This window comes from Pleurodeles waltl, chromosome 1_1 (assembly GCF_031143425.1).
Source record: "Pleurodeles waltl isolate 20211129_DDA chromosome 1_1, aPleWal1.hap1.20221129, whole genome shotgun sequence".
Classification (NCBI taxonomy): domain Eukaryota; kingdom Metazoa; phylum Chordata; class Amphibia; order Caudata; family Salamandridae; genus Pleurodeles; species Pleurodeles waltl.
This window is the reverse complement of record NC_090436.1, coordinates 282,618,905-282,639,759: the sequence shown is the minus strand read 5'-3', so window position 1 is coordinate 282,639,759 and position 20,855 is coordinate 282,618,905. Positions and strand designations below refer to the sequence as shown.

Sequence of the window (20,855 nt, the reverse complement as noted above, 5' to 3'; positions counted from 1 at the left end):
CATGATTTCTTAGCTAGAGAAAGGGGTATTGTGTATTAGAGATAGAGAGGCTTGAACATAGAAAATCTTGCACGGACTGGAGGATTTAATGAGCAGAAGAAACCTCCTATTCATTGTATATCACAAGTGAAGACAGTCAAGGTTAACCTGATCGCTGAAGCTCTGTGGGATGGGAGATTTGTCCGATGTTGCAAGTGTGTTCCATGAGAAAGAGAAATAATTGGGCTTCAAGTGACATGTTTGGAGATATGGATGCTTCTGGAACTATTCACTTTACTTTAGTGTTCCCCTTGTTAGAGTTACAGCAGGTTCCTTTAGACTTGAAGAGGCACAGACCTCTTCACACCCTTTTTGTTCCTACAGGGTGTAGCTTCATGCTAACACTGATTCCTTTCTTTAAATACTTTTACTGGAGTCTTTATGATGTTGAGACCTGCCTTGCTTAATTTCTGAACCCTTTGAAATATTTTAACCTGAATTTCCCATTTTATTTAGAACCTGAGGTAGATGACCCTGAATCCATTCATTCTTAGAAGGAGCAATCTGAAGTCATTTTTTGGAATATCAATTTCTATTTCTTAGTTTCTGCATAGCTGTGAGTTTAATTTTTGTATGCCTTACACTACTGAGATTGAATTGATTCCACTGTTTCAGTTTGCTGCGTCCACTTCTGCACCTTTGCAATTTGATTCTAATTTGCGCATATATTAGAGAGAATACTAATTTGTAATAAGCCTACTAAACATTCCATATCGATTCCTGGTCCTCATTGTGTGGCCAAATGGGTTTCATGAATTGAAATTGTAAATCTGTTGCTAACTCCTTTGTCACCCAATCTACTTCAAGGTCCATCGGAGGGAGACCACCGTTCGGTTCAATGCATGCTCCCACACTATCTTTTGCTATTATTTGATTTGTACATTGTGAAAGCATTTATTTCAAGGACTAATCCAGGGGCAGTGCTGCAATTTTCTATGATGCCTACTTATTGATCCAATGGGCTCATAAGGTACTTTGGCCAAATCACAGCAAAACCTTCCTAACCACATCTGGTTTGTGGGTTTGCCTCTATTTTGCGTAGCCTTCTTTCCAGAGCTCATTCTCCAGTTGGAAACCTTTCTTTACTTTTACATGATGCGCTGTCAAGGTGCAAACAACTGCTGTATCTTTCTTTACTCTTGGCATCAATCTAAAACATCTCAATCAGTAATAGTGTAAGGTTGCTGCTGATGTGAGGAACACTAATGTTTGCTTATTATGGCCATTTAACAAAAGGGTTGTGTTGGCAGCTCCCAGGTTCTGTATAACACACTTTCCTGCTCCCTGCCAGTAGCGCTGGAGTTACCTGCCTTACCTCTACCTACGATCATTCAGCTCCATTTTAGAATTTTGTATAGGTAGTACAGGCCCTTCTCATGGGAAGTTATAAATGGGTAAGCCTGTGTCCTGGTTCTTCTTTTTAAAGTATTACAGTATATGAGGTAGTCAATCACAATTTACTTAAACACAACCTAAAGATGAGTACGGGTATTTGAGCAAGGACTATTCTTATAAATCATTTAATACAGTTCAGGGATAACCTAAACTGAGGAATCTATGGTCAAAACTGTAGTCTTAACTTATTGTGTTGCTGGGGATTCAGAGGGAACGTGATTCAACTGACTTAATTTCCAGTCATGTGCACCACATACAACCAATAGGACAATGATAGAAAGCTCCAATCTAATCTTTTGTTACAACGGCTATATGATGATACATATGCACAAGTGAGGTGGGGTGACCAAGGAGAATTGACTGATAAGATCCCTATACGGAGGGGAGTTCGCCAGGGTTGTGTTTTGGCTCCTACACTATTTACGCTATTTATCAACAAAGTGGTACAAATCCTGTCCTCATGCACCAATGATGCTCCCACTCTAAATGAGCAGAAGATCCCAATACTGTTGTTTGCTGACGATTCTCTTCTTATCTCCAAAACCCCTATGGGCTTCCAAATCCTTGTGGATAGATTCAAGTCCTTCTGTGATGACCATGGACTGGAATTCAATGTTAACAAAACAAAATTGATGGTGTTTTCCTCTGGCTGCAGCCGAAGATGCACCATCAATTTGGATGGGGCCCTACTAAGTAGAGTTAAGACCATAGACTACTTGGGCGTGAGGCTCTCAAATAACTTGCATTGGGAGGAACAAATCGGCAAAAGTGTAGGGCTTCTTCAGCATAGAGCGGCTGCTATCCTGCGCTTCTATAAGAATTCTGTATCTAAAACTGTATCCCCAGCCATCAAAATTTATTTTGCAAAGGCGCAGGGTGCAGCCGCCCATGGCGCTGAACTATGGGGATTCTCTGAGAGTAAAAGATTAGCAGTAGGAGAAAATAACTTTGCCAGGGCCCTACTTGCGTGTCCCCAGAGTACTCCTCTGATCCCCATGTTCTTGGACCTAGGTTTTAACCGAAAGCCAACTTGATAGCCCTAAGACCCTTGTTATACTGGGTAAGGATTTGGACTGTTCCAGAACTTATTGTATACAGAGACTCAGTACTTGACATTTTAAGGAGGTCAGGAGCGGCCACCATACCCTGGGTTATGCATGTATCTAACTGGTTCTCTGCTCTGGGTCTACAAAGGTTTTGGGAAGAGCCAAACCACTTGGAGAGATCCGACAAGACCCTCCTGAAGACAGTATATTGGTCCCATATAAATAGTGATTTGGTTCCTTGTACATTCTATGGTAGATTGACCAATTTATTCATCGACTTCAATTGGTGTCCCCAGTTTGAACGATATCTTGATTTGATTCCTGACTTACTGGGGAAGGGTCTTTATGCACACTTATGCTTTGGAAGCCTCCCGCTGTTATCTTTAACTAAGAATTGGGGTGGGCCCTCATCTACGGATCTTTGCCCAGCTTGTCTTGTTGCCACTGAAACCATTGAACACTTTATGTTCTTTTGTCCTGCCTATACCACTCCTAGATCCACGCAACCTGCCGAGATCTGGGCCTGAGGCAGTGTTTTATAGCTATTAGGATTTTAAAGAGCGACATTTCTAAAAATGTTATCCATGCGGTCAGTAAGTTCCTTGTGACAGCTTGGCATATACGACATCTCTCACTGAAATAACTTTTTTACTCTATGTTATTATTTATTTAGGATGTAGGAATTTAGAAGGTATGAAGAAAAGGAATGTATTCCTTCTGCTATGTTTTAATCCATGTATATGTACACCGAGTTATTAAGTTAGTTTCCATCTTTTATTGTATGTTTTGTAAATTTTGTTGTTTATGTATTTTTATGCTTTGATGGCCTCAATGACCGAATGAAGCTATTATTATTATTATTATTATTATTAATATTGTTAACTTGAGAAAGCTGAAACAATGGGAAATCTGATGTGGGGGCTGCTCCAAACATAAGGAGTTGGGTTTCATTCATAAGGAAATGCATCAGTCTACTGTCCCATCTCTGGTAGCACTGACAATGACATAGCAGTACTCTGCAGATGCTCTGAGGTCACGAGGGAGTGAAGCAAATGTAAGTTGCTTTTTTGAATCCAGACAAAACTGAGCTTAAGTGGATTAGATCTCATGAAGACAGTGTCAAATTAGGTGTGCTGCATGAGTAATTGCACATTGGAAAGTTGTCTATCACTTTGTCTACAAAAAAGGATAAACTCTGTAATTGTGTTTAGAAACAGTGGACTGTAGAAGACTAGATTAATCTGTCTCATTTTTGACAGAAAACACTGGATTTTGCATCATGGATCACAATATTGTCTTGAGGACAAGTAGAGGCCTCCACTGCCATTATTGCAAGAGGCTTTTAATTTGCTGAAAGAGATCATTCAGCACCTCAAATTCAAAAATTACGCAGAGAGAGTGGTTAGATGGGCAGCCATTCACATATACCACTCATTTTAAAAAGGGTCACACAAGCTTTTGATTGAAGCTCTCAACAAATAGAGAGCATTTGGTGGCATTTTCAGGACTGTCCTTTAAGTGAAAGGTTTATACTCAATAGTGCTGTGAGATGTGGACTGCCTCATTGTTTTAACATTATTACTGCAGTACCTATAATACCCTGTGTTGATGTTGAAAGATCTAGAGCACAGTCTCCAACGGGTAGCTCGTGAGCTACTGGAAGCTCACCAGTACCCTCAAAGTAGCTCTTAGAGTTGATATCAAACCCAGTATGTTATTCATAGAGTCTGTGCATATTAAAGGGAAGACCCTTAGAGTGATTGCCACTTTCACCTATGGCAGGACCTCATACCTACACTCAAACACTCTGTGTTGGCTTATCGGGTCTGCAACATGACCATATGTATCCGATCTCAATCTAATTAAGTCACAGGCGATTAGTCATGTTGCAGTCACCACTTAATCAGTCGCACCATGTGCGTTAACAGTGGACCATAAAAGAAAAGGTGCAGTAGTAGTTTGAGCAGCAATCAGTACTGACCCACCAAAGTGTGGGACTGCAGGAGCCAGAGTGAAAAATTTGTTAGTTGGGTGTTTGACCAGCCCGAGAGCTGAAGAGAGCAAGGTATTATCAAGAGTAGAGAAAATTAAAAGTTCCATCTTTATTTATGTGTGTTTCCATAATAAACTCTATTTCTTCCTAGAATCTACACCTGGTGTCAAGGACCACCAATATGTATGCAAGCCCCCATCATAAGGGGTTATCTCTGGCACAATCATGTCCTTTCATGGCACAATAGTGCCAATTGCATAATAATGCCCATCCTTGACTACTTTGGGTGTTCTTGGTCTAGTTGTGGCATCCTAAATTACAGCCATCATTGACATTTTAGGAGCATAACTGAGCTTAGTTTAGCATTCTCATGAAAAATGTCCATGATGGGTATATGGTGTCCACTCTAGCCCTTATGTTGTCCAGCTTTGGCACAATTGTGACCTTGGTATAATGGTTGGCATTATTGGCATAATACAGGCACCCTTGGTGCTCTGGTGAGCATCAATGGCCTACGATTACAATACCTGAGCATTTTAAACAGTCTGTCTATGTGAAGCATTTGCTCATGTAAGTACTCAATGAAAATGATATTCTGATGTATGGGGACTGTGTATATCCTAAAAATGAAAACTGATATTTTAAAGGCATCTTTCTTTCAAAAAGGCTTTTCTTCTGGAAAATTGAATTTGTTTGCCTAAATTGAGAAGTGCTTTTTCATAGCCAAATGTGTGTATTTTGAGAGACTGACATGCTGACAAAAACAAAAATTTGCAATTTTAAAACATGTTTAAAGTTAATAGTTTAATGATAATCCTAGCTGGGTTGTGAGACATATTGCTGTGGTTACGTGCTTTTTGCCTCAGGGCATGTGAAGATTTGAATGTTACTTTATTAGTCAAGTGGAGGCATTTAATATTGTGAAACTTTTTCTGGGAATTTCTGATGGTAATTTTGTCATAGTGTAGTGTCAACATGTCGTGTCACTATTTTACAGTTAGGAAATTTGCTAGTAGCTCGGGAGGATCTTTTTTGAGCAGAAGTAGCTCCTACTACAGAAAAGGTTGGAGACTGAATTGGTGGCAGAAAGTAAAAAAGATAAGTCTCTTGAGAGCATATGTTATTTAAGAGAGCTGATAGACTTGTTGGTTTAGAACAATGTAATGTTTAGGATGGGACTGGATCAGTTTATAGCCTTACCCGGTCAAGGGAGCAATCATGTTGAAGTTTGTTTAAAAACAAAAAGCATGCAATTAAGCAGAGCCAGCCAAACAAACATGGTGCTTACATGTTCTCCGCATAATGGATATACTGAAGTCAAGTAAATTTCAACCAGCCTGACACTGAATTATGGAGGGAAAGTCACCACCACAGAAGTGACGGCTAGTGCCTCTGCTGACCTTGCTGACTGGCGATCCATACACCAAACTAAAAATTAGACCCTTTTTTCTTCGAAGTAGAAGATGAAATCATCCACTGGGTTAAGGTTTGACATTGTTGTCAGCTAGGGCTTCCTGAAACTGGATACAATAAAGGTTTGGTTCCACTGACATCTTCATTTTGTAGAAAATTGTCACTCTTGCCCACTGACTTCTTTCACTTTGGGAGATAGAGCACAACTTATTGCTTGGGAAATTAAATTGTGGGACATCTGTCCAAAATGTTAATGTATCATGCACCCTACTTAGAACATATAGACATCAATACAGTTTGGTATAGCCTATACATTAAGCTAGCACTTTTGAATGGTGCTACTACAAAGACATACTGATTTCTAATTAATCATAGCTTGCCTTCATATATTACACACGTGTGCATTTTGGACTCCAAGGCATTACTTATTAGTGACTTAGATAATGTTAAACTAGTTGTTTCCCCAAGTCTAAAGTATTTCTTTGACAAGTGATGACTGTAGCTTTTGGCCTCGGAACGGCAGGGCTGCTACTTCAGTCAGGAAGCCATGTACTGAAGGTCACTGATGTGAGCAAACAAGTTACAAATGCCTTTTATGCAGCTGGTCAAAGTTATGGACCACTGTCATGCAAACGTACCAAATTCTCACCTAAAGTCATTTTTGTGAATTGGAATCAGCCAAAAATGTACTATATTTTGAGGCAGAGGGGCAGAGGGAGGCGTTTCACAGCTATAGGCCCAACAGAATAAGTAAACCCAGACACATATAAGCAAACCTTTTGAGTAGACATTACAAAAACCTGAATTTTCTAGTTATTAAAAGCAACAAAGATATGAGAAAATAAAATATGTCAATTCTGGCTCCAACAGCAATGATACACAGTACTGGAACATTGCTCTAGGTTTAAAAACATTACATCTGGAGAGCAGTGTCTGTAGAACAGAGGAAGGCTTTTAATTAGTGCAATGAAATCAACACAAGACTAAAGTGAAATACATGCATCAGGTCTTCATTCGTTAAGCTATTACTTGAAACATGGCATGAAGTTATGTGACCGAGCTACCCTAACAGGCTTTCTAAAGAGCAGATGGGCCTGGCCGTAATGGCATGCAATCGAGAAGCTTTTGGAAGAAAGAAGGGACCTCAAGAAAAGTTAGTCAATGGGTCATACGTGTATTCTGGTGCAGAGAGTCTCTTAACCTAGGTCCTGTGGAATCTTGATCAGTAGGGAGGGAGAAAGATAGGAAATTCCATAATGAATTCACAACACAAACTGTTTTGGCTGTGTTTTGGCAAGAATTAATGTTGTAGGCTCTACAACTCTGTCAAATCAATCTGATGATGAGCACTACAGGCTGTGCCACTGCGGTCTTCTGGATTAAGATTAGGCAGCTGAGAGGAAGCATTACATGACAAATCCCCAAAGAAGCACCAGCTGATACTCATAGCTCATGAGGATTTTAATTAAACAAGAACAGGAATAGGGGGCAGGAGAGAAAGAAGGGACCACTGATGTCTTCTAGGACCAGGAGTCATTTAGTAGAGAGTTCTAGACAATTGAAGCAGCAGGAAAGAGCCCATTTGCAGTAATTCGGGAAATTGCTGGGTCCACCTAGATTACTAAAATACTCTTTATCTTGGGCTTCCTGGCTATTTGATACACAACCATAGTTGTACATAACATTGTTTTTTAAAATTATTTAGTTGAGTACTATTAGTTTCTGAGTTATAAATGACTATTTTTTAATGCTTATCATGTTTAATTATTTTTAGTGTGTTTCTTTTCATTTGGTAATATAGTTTAAAGTTGTTTTAAATATATGTCATGTTTTATTTGGCAGATTGGTGGGTTTGTAGTGGAATAGGTTCAATGTTTTTTAAATATTGATTATATAACAGTACATAATTTTTAATGTTTTCACTCTGTTAATTATATAATTAATAATCTATTTAATAAATAATTTCATATACAGTAAATTGTTTATTTGGCAATTGGTTGATTGTGTTAATTGTTTTAATAATATGGACATTATTTAATCTTAATACTTGTTTTGGTAATATAATGTGTATAGTTTTTTTTGGTTAATAACCTGAGTTGTTTTGTGCTTATTAGAATTGTAGGTTAGTAGGGTGTGAAGTATTTAAAAAAATATATTACAAAAAAAAATATATATATATATGTTAGAAATGGAGTCTATATATATATATTTATATATATGTATATATATATATATATATTTTAGAAATGGGGTCTTTGGTTGGCAGTCAGGCTGCCCCCTGTCCAAGCAAGGACCCTCACTCTAGTCAGGGAAAGGAGAAACACACCCGGTTAACCCCCGCTCAACCCCTTGGTAGCATGGCAAGAGCAGAAAGGCTTAACCCAGAGACAATGTGTAAAGTGTTTGTACCAACACACACAGTAATACAGTGAAAACACCACAAAATGACTCAACACGAGGTTAGAAAAATAGGCAATATTTATCTAAACAAAATCCAACATACACAAGCAAAGTTATGAATTTTCAAAGATTAAACACAAAATTGGTCTTAGAAACACAAATGCTTCGATTAACTGATATCGCAGTGTCGTGACGGAGTCATTACCAAAAATCCAACGCCAATGGCGCCAGTCACGGAGTCGCACAGACCCCCAGGTAAAGTACCTTGTGAAAATGAGGACACAAGCTGGTGCACGGAGTTGGGGATCATGGAGTTGATGGATCCAAGGTGCCATTGGTTCCAGTGCTGAAGAGTGAAGGAGCGGAGGCGTCACAAAGAGGCGTCGGGTCCTTGTGGCAGAGCGGTGGAAGTGAGGTGGTGGCGGTGCGAAGCGTTGGATCAGTGCACTTCCAGCAGTATCGCGATCCGGTGGTCACGACATGGTACGGTGACCTTGACGAAGTCGCAGACTTCAGCGGGGCCGCAGTGGCATCTGGCATGTGGGGTTGTCTCACTCCAGTGAGGACCACGTCTTTGGTTGCAGGTGGCATCACAGGATTCGGCAGCGGCGTCGGTCCGGAGTAGTCTGATGTTGGATTACTTGTTTTTTCTTGGTTTTCCCACCAGCTTTTTCTTTCAAGGGCCCAGGGACTGGATTAGGCACCACTTGGCAGGGCAGGAAACTCAGCAGAGAGTCAAGGTGCTGGCAGAGTAAGTCCTTGTTGGCCCCGAGACTTCAGAACAGGGGGCAAGCTCAGTCCAAGCCCTTGGAGATTCTTCTCAAGCAGGAATATACCACAAAGTCCAGTCTTTGTCCCCTTTCACAGACAGAAACAGCAACTGCAGGATAGCCCAACAAAGAAAAGTTACAGCCAGGGGCAGCCCTTCTCCTCAGTTCTTCAGCTCCTTGCCAGAGGTTCCTCTTGGTTCCAGAAGCAAATCTTGAAGAAATTTAAAGTCTGGGGTTTTCGGTCCAATACTTATACCCCTTTCTGCCTTTGAAGTTGCCCAACTTCAAAGACAAGTCTCGGTTGTTTACAGGATTCTGCCTTGCCCAGGCCAGCCCCAGACACACACTAGTGGGATGGAGACTGTATTGTGTGAGGGCAGGCACAGCTCATTCAGGTGCCAGTGAACACTCCTCCCACCACCCTAGCCCACATGGCTCATCAGTATCTGCAGGCTACATCCCAGCTCCCTTTGTGTCACTATCTAGATGGGATTCACAAACAGCTCAACTGTCAGTCTGACCCAGACAGGGAATCCACAAACAGGCAGAGTCACAGAATGGTCAAAGCAAGAAAATGCCTACTTTCTAAAAGTGGCATTTTCAAACGAACAATCTAAAAACCACCTTCACTAAAATATATATTTTTATTTTGTGAGCTCAGAGACCACAAACTCCACATCTCTATCTGCTCTCAAAGGGAAACTGCACTTTAAGAATATTTAAATGCAGCCCCCATGTTAACCTATGACACATTAGTTTAGCAATATTTCACTGTTAGGACATGTAAAACACATCAGTATATGACCCACCTTAAACATACACTGCACCCTGCCCATGGGACTACCTAGGGCCTACCTTAGGTGTGCCTTACATGTATAAAAAGGGAAGGTTCAGACCTGGCAAGTGAGTATACTTGCCAAGTCGAATTGGCAGCTTGAAACTGCACACACAGACACTGCAGTGGCAGGCCGGAGACATGTTTACAGGGCTACTGATATGGGTGGCACAATCAGTGCTGCAGGCCCACTAGTAGCATTTGATATACAGGCCTCAGGCACCTCTAGTGCACTTTACTCCGGACTTAGTAATAAACCAATTATGCCACTTATGAAAAAAACGATTACACATACAATTTAACATAGGGAGCACCTGCACTTTAGCATTGGTTAGCAGTGGTAAAGTTACCAGATTAACAAAATCTGCAAAAACAGAGTCCAGCACACGTGGGATGCAGAGGCAAAAATGTTAGGGGATAACACGTCAAGGATGCCAGGTCTAACTATATATATATATATATATATATATATATATATATATATATATATATATATATATATATATATATATGTATATATATATATATATTGCTGTTCTCATCATCACTTGCGCACTTTTAAAATGGATAACACATGCTACTATGGCGGCACTGTTAACTATGTGATTTATGGATACACTTTAGTCCCTTTTTACTTATGAGCACACTGATAAGAACAATTAAGAAAAACCATTTAAAGCACTTGCGAGTGAGTGTTCCCTTTTTTATCAGCATTTGAGAAAGGCAAGCAGCCGAAATGCGTCATGCTGGGTGAAATAACTGTGGCTGGGAATCTGTAGAGTGCTCCGTTGGCTCTAAAGTGGAGCCTTTTGGTTCGATATATATATATATATATACAGGGAGTGCAGAATTATTAGGCAAATGAGTATTTTGACCACATCATCCTCTTTATGCATGTTGTCTTACTCCAAGCTGTATAGGCTCGAAAGCCTACTACCAATTAAGCATATTAGGTGATGTGCATCTCTGTAATGAGAAGGGGTGTGGTCTAATGACATCAACACCCTCAAGACTGGGCCAATAAATATCTCAAGACTGATTTTTCTAAGGTTTTATGGACTGATGAAATGAGAGTGAGTCTTGATGGGCCAGATGGATGGGCCCGTGGCTGGATTGGTAAAGGGCAGAGAGCTCCAGTCCGACTCAGACACCAGCAAGGTGGAGGTGGAGTACTGGTTTGGGCTGGTATCATCAAAGATGAGGTTGTGGGGCCTTTTCGGGTTGAGGATGGAGTCAAGCTCAACTCCCAGTCCTACTGCCAGTTCCTGGAAGACACCTTCTTCAAGCAGTGGTACAGGAAGAAGTCTGCATCCTTCAAGAAAAACATGATTTTCATGCAGGACAATGCTCCATCACACGCGTCCAAGTACTCCACAGCGTGGCTGGCAAGAAAGGGTATAAAAGAAGGAAATCTAATGACATGGCCTCCTTGTTCACCTGATCTGAACCCCATTGAGAACCTGTGGTCCATCATCAAATGTGAGATTTACAAGGAGGGAAAACAGTACACCTCTCTGAACAGTGTCTGGGAGGCTGTGGTTGCTGCTGCACGCAATGTTGATGGTGAACAGATCAAAACACTGACAGAATCCATGGATGGCAGGCTTTTGAGTGTCCTTGCAAAGAAAGGTGGCTATATTGGTCACTGATTTGTTTTTGTTTTGTTTTTGAATGTCAGAAATGTATATTTGTGAATGTTGAGATGTTATATTGGTTTCACTGGTAATAATAAATAATTGAAATGGGTATATATTTTTTTTTTGTTAAGTTGCCTAATAATTATGCACAGTAATAGTCACCTGCACACACAGATATCCCCCTAACATAGCTAAAACTAAAAACAAACTAAAAACTACTTCCAAAAATATTCAGCTTTGATATTAATGAGTTTTTTGGGTTCATTGAGAACATGGTTGTTGTTCAATAATAAAATTAATCCTCAAAAATACAACTTGCCTAATAATTCTGCACTCCCTGTATATGTATATATATATATATATGTGTATATATATATATATGTATATATATATATATACGTATATGTATATATATGTGTGTGTGCGTATATATATATATATATATATATATATATATGTCTCTTATATATATATATAATTTTATATGGCAATTTCATATGTTATGTTTTCATAATTTATACAATATATAATGTTAAACTATTTGTATATGGTCATGGGAATATATTTTATGTGGATTTATTTTATATCTATGTAATTCATTTTGTATTCTTTTCATATAGGGAAAATTCAATTTGATCCCTCCAAAGTCTAACATTTTCCCTACTTTTGTATATGTTTGAGTGTGAATAGTAAATCTTACCCCTCTAAAGTCCTACACTTTATTTACTGCTGTTTCTTTACTGTTGATTACACTGGAGTGGGAGTAGTAAATCTGACCCCTCCAAGGTTCAACACTTTCCCTACTGTTGCTTACGTTGGGAAGAGAATTTTAAATATAATTCCTCCAAAGTAGAGCACTTTCCCTACTGTTGCTTATGTTGGAGTGGGAATAGTAAATCTGACCCCTTCAGAGTCCAACAATTTCCGTACTGTTGTTTAAGTTAGAGTGGGAATAGTACATGTAACCCCTCCAAAGTCCATCACTTTCATTACCTTTGCTCAAGTGGGATGGCAGTAGTGAATTTGACCCATCAACCCTAACATTTTCTTTACTGTTGCTTACATTGAACTGGGAATAGTAAATGTAACCCCTATCAGGTAATACTTTTTCCCCATTATTGAACAGATTGGAGAGGGAATAGTAAGTGTAACCGCTTCAAAGTCCAACACTTCTTCTACTGTTGCTATATTGGAATGGGACTAGTAAATCTTACCCCTCTAAAACTCCATGACATTTTTTACTTTTGCTCAAGCTGTAGTGGGAGTAGTGAGTGGGTGTTGTGACTCAAAGCCTCATTTTTAAACAGATTTTACAAAACGTATTTTATGATATATTTTTTATTTTATTTAAAAAAAAAGACTTTAATGTAAGTGGTATTTCCATTATTTATTTTGTGTGGTAGTATTTTAATTAGTCTTTCATTATTTATTTTTTAATTATAAATGTATTTTTCAACTACACCTTTTCCCAATTTGTTTAACGTACATACGCTTTTAGTTTCTGTCTGTAAACTAGATATACACATTTTATACTATAGATATATATTTTAAATGTAATATTATTTTTTAAATAATGTTTTAAAGTTAATATGGTATATAATAGTTAAAAGTCAATATGCATACCTATTTTGGGATAATATTGTAGTCTACAATGTTTTGTTACAAAAAAATGTTTTGCCAATACCTAATCATACAACCATAGAGCTACCTCATATGGATAGATTCTGTCTCCCAAGCTCATGTATTATTATAACATGGCAGGGATTGCAAAGATATTGAATGTTTTACCCACAATGAGACAAGGACAGCTACCAGTATGTCAGAGGTGGACAACGGAATGCCAAGGAGACCAGAGTCGGATGAAGCTGACCAGAAATATGCCAAAGCAACCACAATCGTGCTAGGGTTGACACAATGATAAAAAAGGATGCCCACAATATTTAAGAATTGCATCATCATAGTAAAGGGTCATCATTTTGCCATTGGTGGCAGAATTATTCCATAAATGGTAATCATTATAGCCTATATGGCTACCATTATTCCAGAGGTGGTTACTAATATGGCAGAGGTGGCTACAATTTGGACAAGCATGACCACAATAATCTTAGAACAGATACCATTATGACATGGTTGATTAGTCTAATGTCAAAGCTGCCTACAAAATGACATGGGTAGGCAACATTATGCCAGTCATCATTATGCAGGGGACACCATCATGGTAGGGGAGATCTTGGTTAGCCAGAGGATGCCCAAACTATCTATGGAAACCTTGCACCATTATACATGGAACGAAACCTGTAAGTGGTTTGTTACCAGATGCCACTGGCCCTCCCAAATCCTAGAGGATATTGATAGGCAGGCCCCATCAGCAGACCAACATATCCACACACACACAGGCATACTTATACACACATCCATCATTTACCAAATACTGAGACCCTTACATGTCTTCTATATTGCATGTCCCTTATCTTCTTTGGATCCTGGGCTGCTTCCACGCCTGGCTCCTGATATTTGCATTATTTCACTACTCTCACTATAACTGGAATTCTTCTTTCTTAGCCCTTAAGTTACATACTCAAAGTGTGACTGATAGATGACCACAACCAGTCACCATGCAGGTTTGCTCCACAGTGGCTGGTCATGTTGGTTTCTCCAAGCTGAGTCATGCTTTGTGTATGTGTGTAGAGTCCCCACAATTGCCAAAGGTCTCTGTCACTCTAGGGGGTTCGAGCTGCCTTTTGCATGTCATGGCAGGGGCTGATGGATAATCTGCTTCAGACCCTCTGGATAACATAAAGGACTAAGCTATATGTCCAATACCTAAACTAGCAGCTGATGAGCTACCAGTAGCTTGTGAGTTACTCATTGGAGACCCTTGTGCTAGATACACTACTTCCAAGCAAGGAAAACATGTTTATTGCATAGGTTCCCTTTGATATTTAAACAATAGTGGTTGTGGGCAGGAATAAAGTGGTGAGACATATAAGCAGGATGTATGAGTGTGGCACAATTCTTGTCTAGAATACTGGTCTAAGGCAAAGCAATTAGATAAAGTCTGGGTTTGTCTCTGTGAATTTTCAATTCTGTACATTTACTTTTGCATTTGTGAATATTTGAATAACTATGAAATGTCAGATGGCTTGTGCTCCACAGAAGAAATGCCTCATTCAACGATGGCTCAAAATGTCATTATTACACACTTAGGGCCTCATTAGGAGTCTGGTGGTCTTCAGGCACAGTCACAGTGGCGGTCAAAGCCCGCGGCTTTGACGGTCCAACTTCCAAATAATGACTTTGGCAGTCGGATCACCAAAGAATCGCCATTCCCGTTGGGTACATGGTTCCCGGCAGCATGACTGTGGTCTGGCTTGTAACCAGCCATAGGGGTGTTGAACTGAGCACTGCCATGCTGATTAGAACCCACCCCTTCCCACCAGCCTGTTCATGGTTGGGATCCCACCATCAAAAGGCTGGTGGAAAGATAGTTTAGGGAGCCAGAGAAGGGCCCCTGCTCTGCCCACGACCATGTTGTGGGTAGTGCAGAGGCCTCTCTGCCTAGCACCGTTGGAATGTTCACTGTCTGTATGCAGACAGTGCACATTAAGAGGGTGCTGGGTGGACCCCTCTGTGCTATGAGATAGCACTGTTCCCACCTGACTGACTGGCGGGAATGCTCTAATTCAAGGTTTCTGCCGGCCAGCCAGGTCAGACCAGCGGAAACCTGGTAATAAGGTGGGGGCGCCACCACCATGGCGGTGTCATCCTCCCTGTGAATTTGACGGTCCCAAGTTGGGACTGCCAAACTTGTAATGACCCCCTTAATTTTAATTTCAAACTCTGTACTGTAGGTTTGATACATAAATGTCTGAAGTAGATTAACTGTGCAGTGGTTAGGCACACACTTTTTTAACTCATGTAATAAGAGCTTTGCTTTCAAATGTGGTACTTAGAAATGTGAGTCAAGTTGAAAAGATCTTTCCAAATTTGTGCAGAATACAAAATCAATCATATATACAGGTATGAAATACATAAGGCAATAATTGAACATTAGAAAACTTATAAATGTTGATTGTGACCTTATCTACATAGGTAGTTGTGATAGGTCCTAGTAGTACGAAAGACCCTTCAGGGTGTGAGCTTAATTTCACAAGATTTCAATAGCAGGTACCTTACCATGCTGGACATGCTTATTAGTAGTGATTTTAACAATATTGATTGAGTTCAAATAATGAAACAAATAGCACATTTTAATTTTTGCCTAGATATAAGTCATTTTCTAATATAATTACACATGTATAAGGTATACTTTTGATCATTATTCAGAACCTATATATAATTCACATACTAAAAATACCCATGAGTGAACAGTAGACACTGTCAAGGGTCTAAGTTGTACTAGTGCCAAACTTTAATGTGACCCATCTAAAAAACCCTGGCATTTCGCTCAATTTAAAACATGCTTTTTGTTTCTTTGGAGAATAAAGTAACCCTTGTGCAATTTCCCCAAAACTGAGTTCCTTTTGGCTTGTGACCTTTCAACGAAAATGGACATACTTCCTGTAAATCAGTCCAGACAAGAACTGTTTTCCCAGTACAAGAATTCCCTTGTTGAATGGGTGCAGTGCAGTGCTCGGATTGTAAAAGTCTCCATGAAATAAAGCGCAAATGTGTTCTCAGTAGAGATACTTTCTGTCTCATGCTTGTGCTGGGCTGAACCTCGTCCTTGTTTTTTAAGCCGCTCCCTTGTTTTTTAAACCAGCAGAAAGTCTCTGTAAGTCTGGAAAATAGTCTAATAAATGTAGTTAACATTCACAGTCAACAAAGATATTTATGGAAATTATCAACTTCAAAATCCACTTTATCGTCAAGTTAAGCACATGTAGGGAAGAAAAGACTTAGGGCCGTATTTATACTTTTTGACGCAAAACTGCGCTAACGCAGTTTTGCGTCAAAAAAATTAGCGCCGGCTAACGCCATTCTGAAGCGCCATGCGGGCGCCGTATTTATTGAATGGCGTTAGCCGGCGCAAGCAGACCGGCGCTGCCTGGTGTGCGCGAGAAAAACCACGTACACCAGGCAGCGCCGGCGTAGGGGGAAAATGGCGCATGGGCGTCTTAAAATGGGGCAAGTCAGGTTACGTCGAAAAAATCATCGTAACCCGACTTGCGCCATTTATTTTCGACGCCCATCCCCCATCAACATGACTCCTATCATTGTAAAGATAGGAGTCATGCCCCCTTGCCCAATGGCCATGCCCAGGGGACTTCTGTCCCCTGGGCATGGTCATTGGGCATAGTGGCATGTAGGGGGGCACAAATCAGGCCCCCCTATGCCACAAAAAAAAATAAAAAAATACTTACCTGAACTTACCTTAATGTCCATGGGATGGGTCCCTCCGTCCTTGGGTGTCCTCCTGGGGTGGGCAAGGGTGGCAGGGGGGGTCCCTGGGGGCAGGGGAGGGCACTCTGGGCTCATTTTGAGCCCACTTGTCCCTTAACGCCATCCCTGACCCAGGCGTTAAAAAGCGGCGCAAAAGCGCCGTTTTTGGCCACGCCCACTCCCGGGCGTCATTTTTGCCCGGGAGTATAAATACCACGTAAAGGCCTGGGAGTCATTTTTTAAGACGGGAACGCCTCCCTTGCATATCATTAACGCAAGGAAGGGGTTCACGCTAAAAAATGACGCACATTCCGGGAACTTTGGCGCTAGACGCGTCTAGCGCCAAAGTATAAATATGGTGTTAGTTTTGCGTCGCATTTGCATCGAAAAAAACGACGCAAATTCGGCGCAACCAGAGTATAAATATGCCCCTTAGAGGCATATTTACATGTTGCTAGCCCCACAGCAGAGTCACTTTTTGTGATTCTCCGGTGGTGCTGTGCACTGTGCCATATTTACAAGGTGGTCCTAAGCCACTTTTTGTGGTTTAACACCATCTTGTAAATATAGGCCCCTCCGAAGCAGTTTTCTGAGGTAGAGGGGTGTGCATTAGGTGTTGCTGTGGGTGTTCCATTGCAACACCCCTTTCTTTTGACACCGCCCCAGATTTACAAGAATTTGCGTATCTGTGGTAGCACCAAAAACAAATGCCACCCCAATACTTTCATTTCTCCTCGTTTTTGCTTTTTCTATGTGTGCTGCATTCACCAGCACACATAGAAGTAACAAATCACCATTGTAGATTGTTTATGTGCTGGAAAGAACACCTTCCTGCACATAAACAATCATTCCGTTCAATGCAGACACCCTTGCACTATGGTGCAAGGATGCCTGCATTGATGCTGGCAGCTAAATTTAGTGCCAGAGATAGGGGAAACACAGGGGCGTGCCATATTTGTGTAAATATGGCACATCCCTGCATCTCAGAAGTGATGCAGTGCAGCACTGCCAATTGTGCCACTTCTGTGTAAATATGCCCCTTAATATTTTAACAACACATCTAATTGCTGTGACAGTGTACTGCCAATCTGTATGTGTAGGTTGATATTAAAAACTCAAGGCCTGATTTAAGGAAAGTGGTGCTGGGCCTCCTTAGCGCTACCCTAACGCCATAGTGGTAGTTAGGGAAACTAGCGTACATTTTTTGATGCTAGCTCAGAGCTTTGCAGGACTAGCATAAAAAATGTTGAAGCTAATCCTGCAAAGCCCTTTGAGGCCCATTGAAAACAGTGGTGTGCCTCCTTTTAATGCCTGCTCTGAGCAGGCATTAACAGTGACGAAAAAATGATGCAAAGAAATCTCTTAGATTTCTTTGTGTCATTTGTTTCACCCCCACATTGCATACATTGTGCCTGGCGCAGGTGTAATGTAGCACAAAGGGTTACAAAGTGGTGCATTGCATGCATTGTGCCACTTTGTAATTTTGGTGTGGCGATTTTGGCCTCATTGGGCCACGTTAGCATCAAAAAAATAATACTAAGGTGGCGGCAGGAGGCGCTAGGCGCTCTTATATCAGTCCCTCAATGTTAGAAATGGGGTTTCTGGTTGGCTAGGGTATGCACCTCAGCCAGGCAGAACCCACCCACTCTAGTCAGGGCAAGGGAGTTACACGTACAAGATAACCCCTGCTCACCACCTTGGTAGCTTGGCACGAGCAGTCAGGCTTAACCCGGATGCAATGTGTAAAGCGTTTGCACAACACACACATGTGATGCAATATCCCCACCACAAAGGAAACACAACACCAGATTATATGAAAATATACTGTATTGTACACAAGGCAATTATCAGACCAAACATCACATATCAGTACTATCCTGCTACCTTAGCAGTTGTCAGAACGTTACACATTAGTTACTCTGCAACCTAGCAGTAGTCACACATAACACACAGGTTACTCAGTATTCTGCAACATAAGCAGTAGTCAGGAAAACACGTTATTACATCACAGCACTTGTCATAAGAATATTATAAAATGCCCATAGTAGGAACATTAGAAAACAAATGGCAAGTTAGAAAAACATATTAGCAAGCATGTCCATAAAAGGAACATTTGCATACACATATGTAAAAACATCAAACACAGGTAGGTAATATATGAATCAAACAAAAGTCTGTAGAAAGAACTTTGGATTGCAACTATATTGGTCCTTTAAACAGTACCTGGTTGGATGAAGGCACCTCCAGTGCCTAGAAGGCGAACAATGGGGCCCCCGGAGCTCCTATGCGCAGCCCCCGGAGCTCCTATGCGCAAAACGGGGGCCTCCCTTATACTCTGGGGTCAGAAGAGGGCGACATGCACCTTGTGTCTTTTATAGACAGGCCCCTCCAGGGACTGTGATTACTGGGGGCCCCCAAGAACCTCAACCGGCTCTCACGAGGGGGGCCAAAGCCTGCAAAAACAACTTAGGGCAGGAGGGGGGCACCACGCACCCCCCTCCGGTTTAACGACAGGCCCCTCCCAAGACCCGTGATCTCTGGGGGCCCCCCCGGGCCTCCACTGGCCCTTCCACCAAGCTGGGGGGGGGCACAATAATGACCGTTTTACCTAACAGCAGAAAAGGAGCGTCCTGCTCCTAACGCAGAGGCCAGGGGGAAGGGGGCACCCCCCCCACGCCTTCCCCTGGTCCTGCCGTGAACCCACAAGAAGATCAGACCCCTCTTGGGGCCCAAGCAGACACTCGCCTGCACCCGATGTGGTGCGCGAGTGTTCTTCCAGCTTCCGGGCTGCTGCGGTGATCTTATTTAAAGGGGCACAATGCAGCAAGGAGCCTACGAGCTCCCAAGGCTCCATAAGCGTGCTGCAATCAGCGCTATGGCAGCCGCAACCACGGAGAAGCACCCCTCGTGAAGAAATGGATGCAGGGGTCAGGGGCCACAGCACCCTGCCTCTGGGGAGCAGAATCTTAAGACAAGGTCCTCAGGTGGAGGGCCCAGCTACAGGCCAGCACAAGGGAAAGGCAGCAAGTGACAAGTCCTTCACAGTGACCAGGCAGGTCACAGGTCAGCACAGCAGCAGCAGTCCATGGCGGTTCCTGGTGAATCCTTTCAGCCTTTGGTGTCCAGTTCCAAGATGATTCCAAGAGTCTCCAAATTGTGGGGAAAATTCCCCTGTAATTATAGTCAGTTCTTACAGTGTTTTACAATGGTAGGGAGAGGAGGTTCCAGCCAGTTACAACTGATTCTGGGAGTGCCCCCTCTCTCCTTTCAGCACAGGCTCCAAACATCAGTGGGGGGTTAACGACCCTATTGTGTGAGGCCAGGGCACAGTCTTTACAAATGCAGGTGTGCCCCGCCTCTCCCTTCTCTCAGCCCAGGAAGACTATTCAGTATGCAGATGCACCTCTGTGACACCTCCACCCTCCCTGTCTACAGGCTGTCTGAAAAGTATGCACAAAGCCCCAACTGTCACTCTGCCCAGACGTGGATTGGAGTGAAGCTGCAAAACACCAGTCATAAGCATAGATAAATGCGCACTTTCTAGAAGTGGCATTTCTGTGATAGCAATAAAAAATACACCCACACCAGTAAGCAGCATTTATTATCACCATCACAACCATACCAAACACGCCTACGCTACCCCTCATAAATCAGACAATACCCCTTACACATAAGGCAGGGCATTTCTAATGCAATCCTATGAGAAGGCAGCACTCACAGCAGTGAGACACCAGTTAGGCTGTTTGTCCCTACCCGGACAGGCCACGCAACTTGGCACATGTCCTGCCTTTCTACATACATGGCACCCTTCCCATAGGGCTAGCTAGGGCGTACCTTAGGTGTGACTTACATGTAGTAAAAGGGGAGTTCTGGGCCTGGCAAGTAAGTTTAGATGCCAGGTCCCTATGGCAGAAAATTGCGCACACAGGCCCTGCGCTAGCAGGC

The 20,855-nt window shown here is 41.8% G+C and overlaps 1 protein-coding gene across 1 annotated transcript in view; it reads right to left on the bottom strand.

Annotated features, from left to right (window-relative positions):
* Positions 1 to 20,855, bottom strand: part of ITGA1 (integrin subunit alpha 1) — a 795,992-nt gene that overhangs the window by 656,437 nt on the left and 118,700 nt on the right. The window lies entirely within an intron of this gene.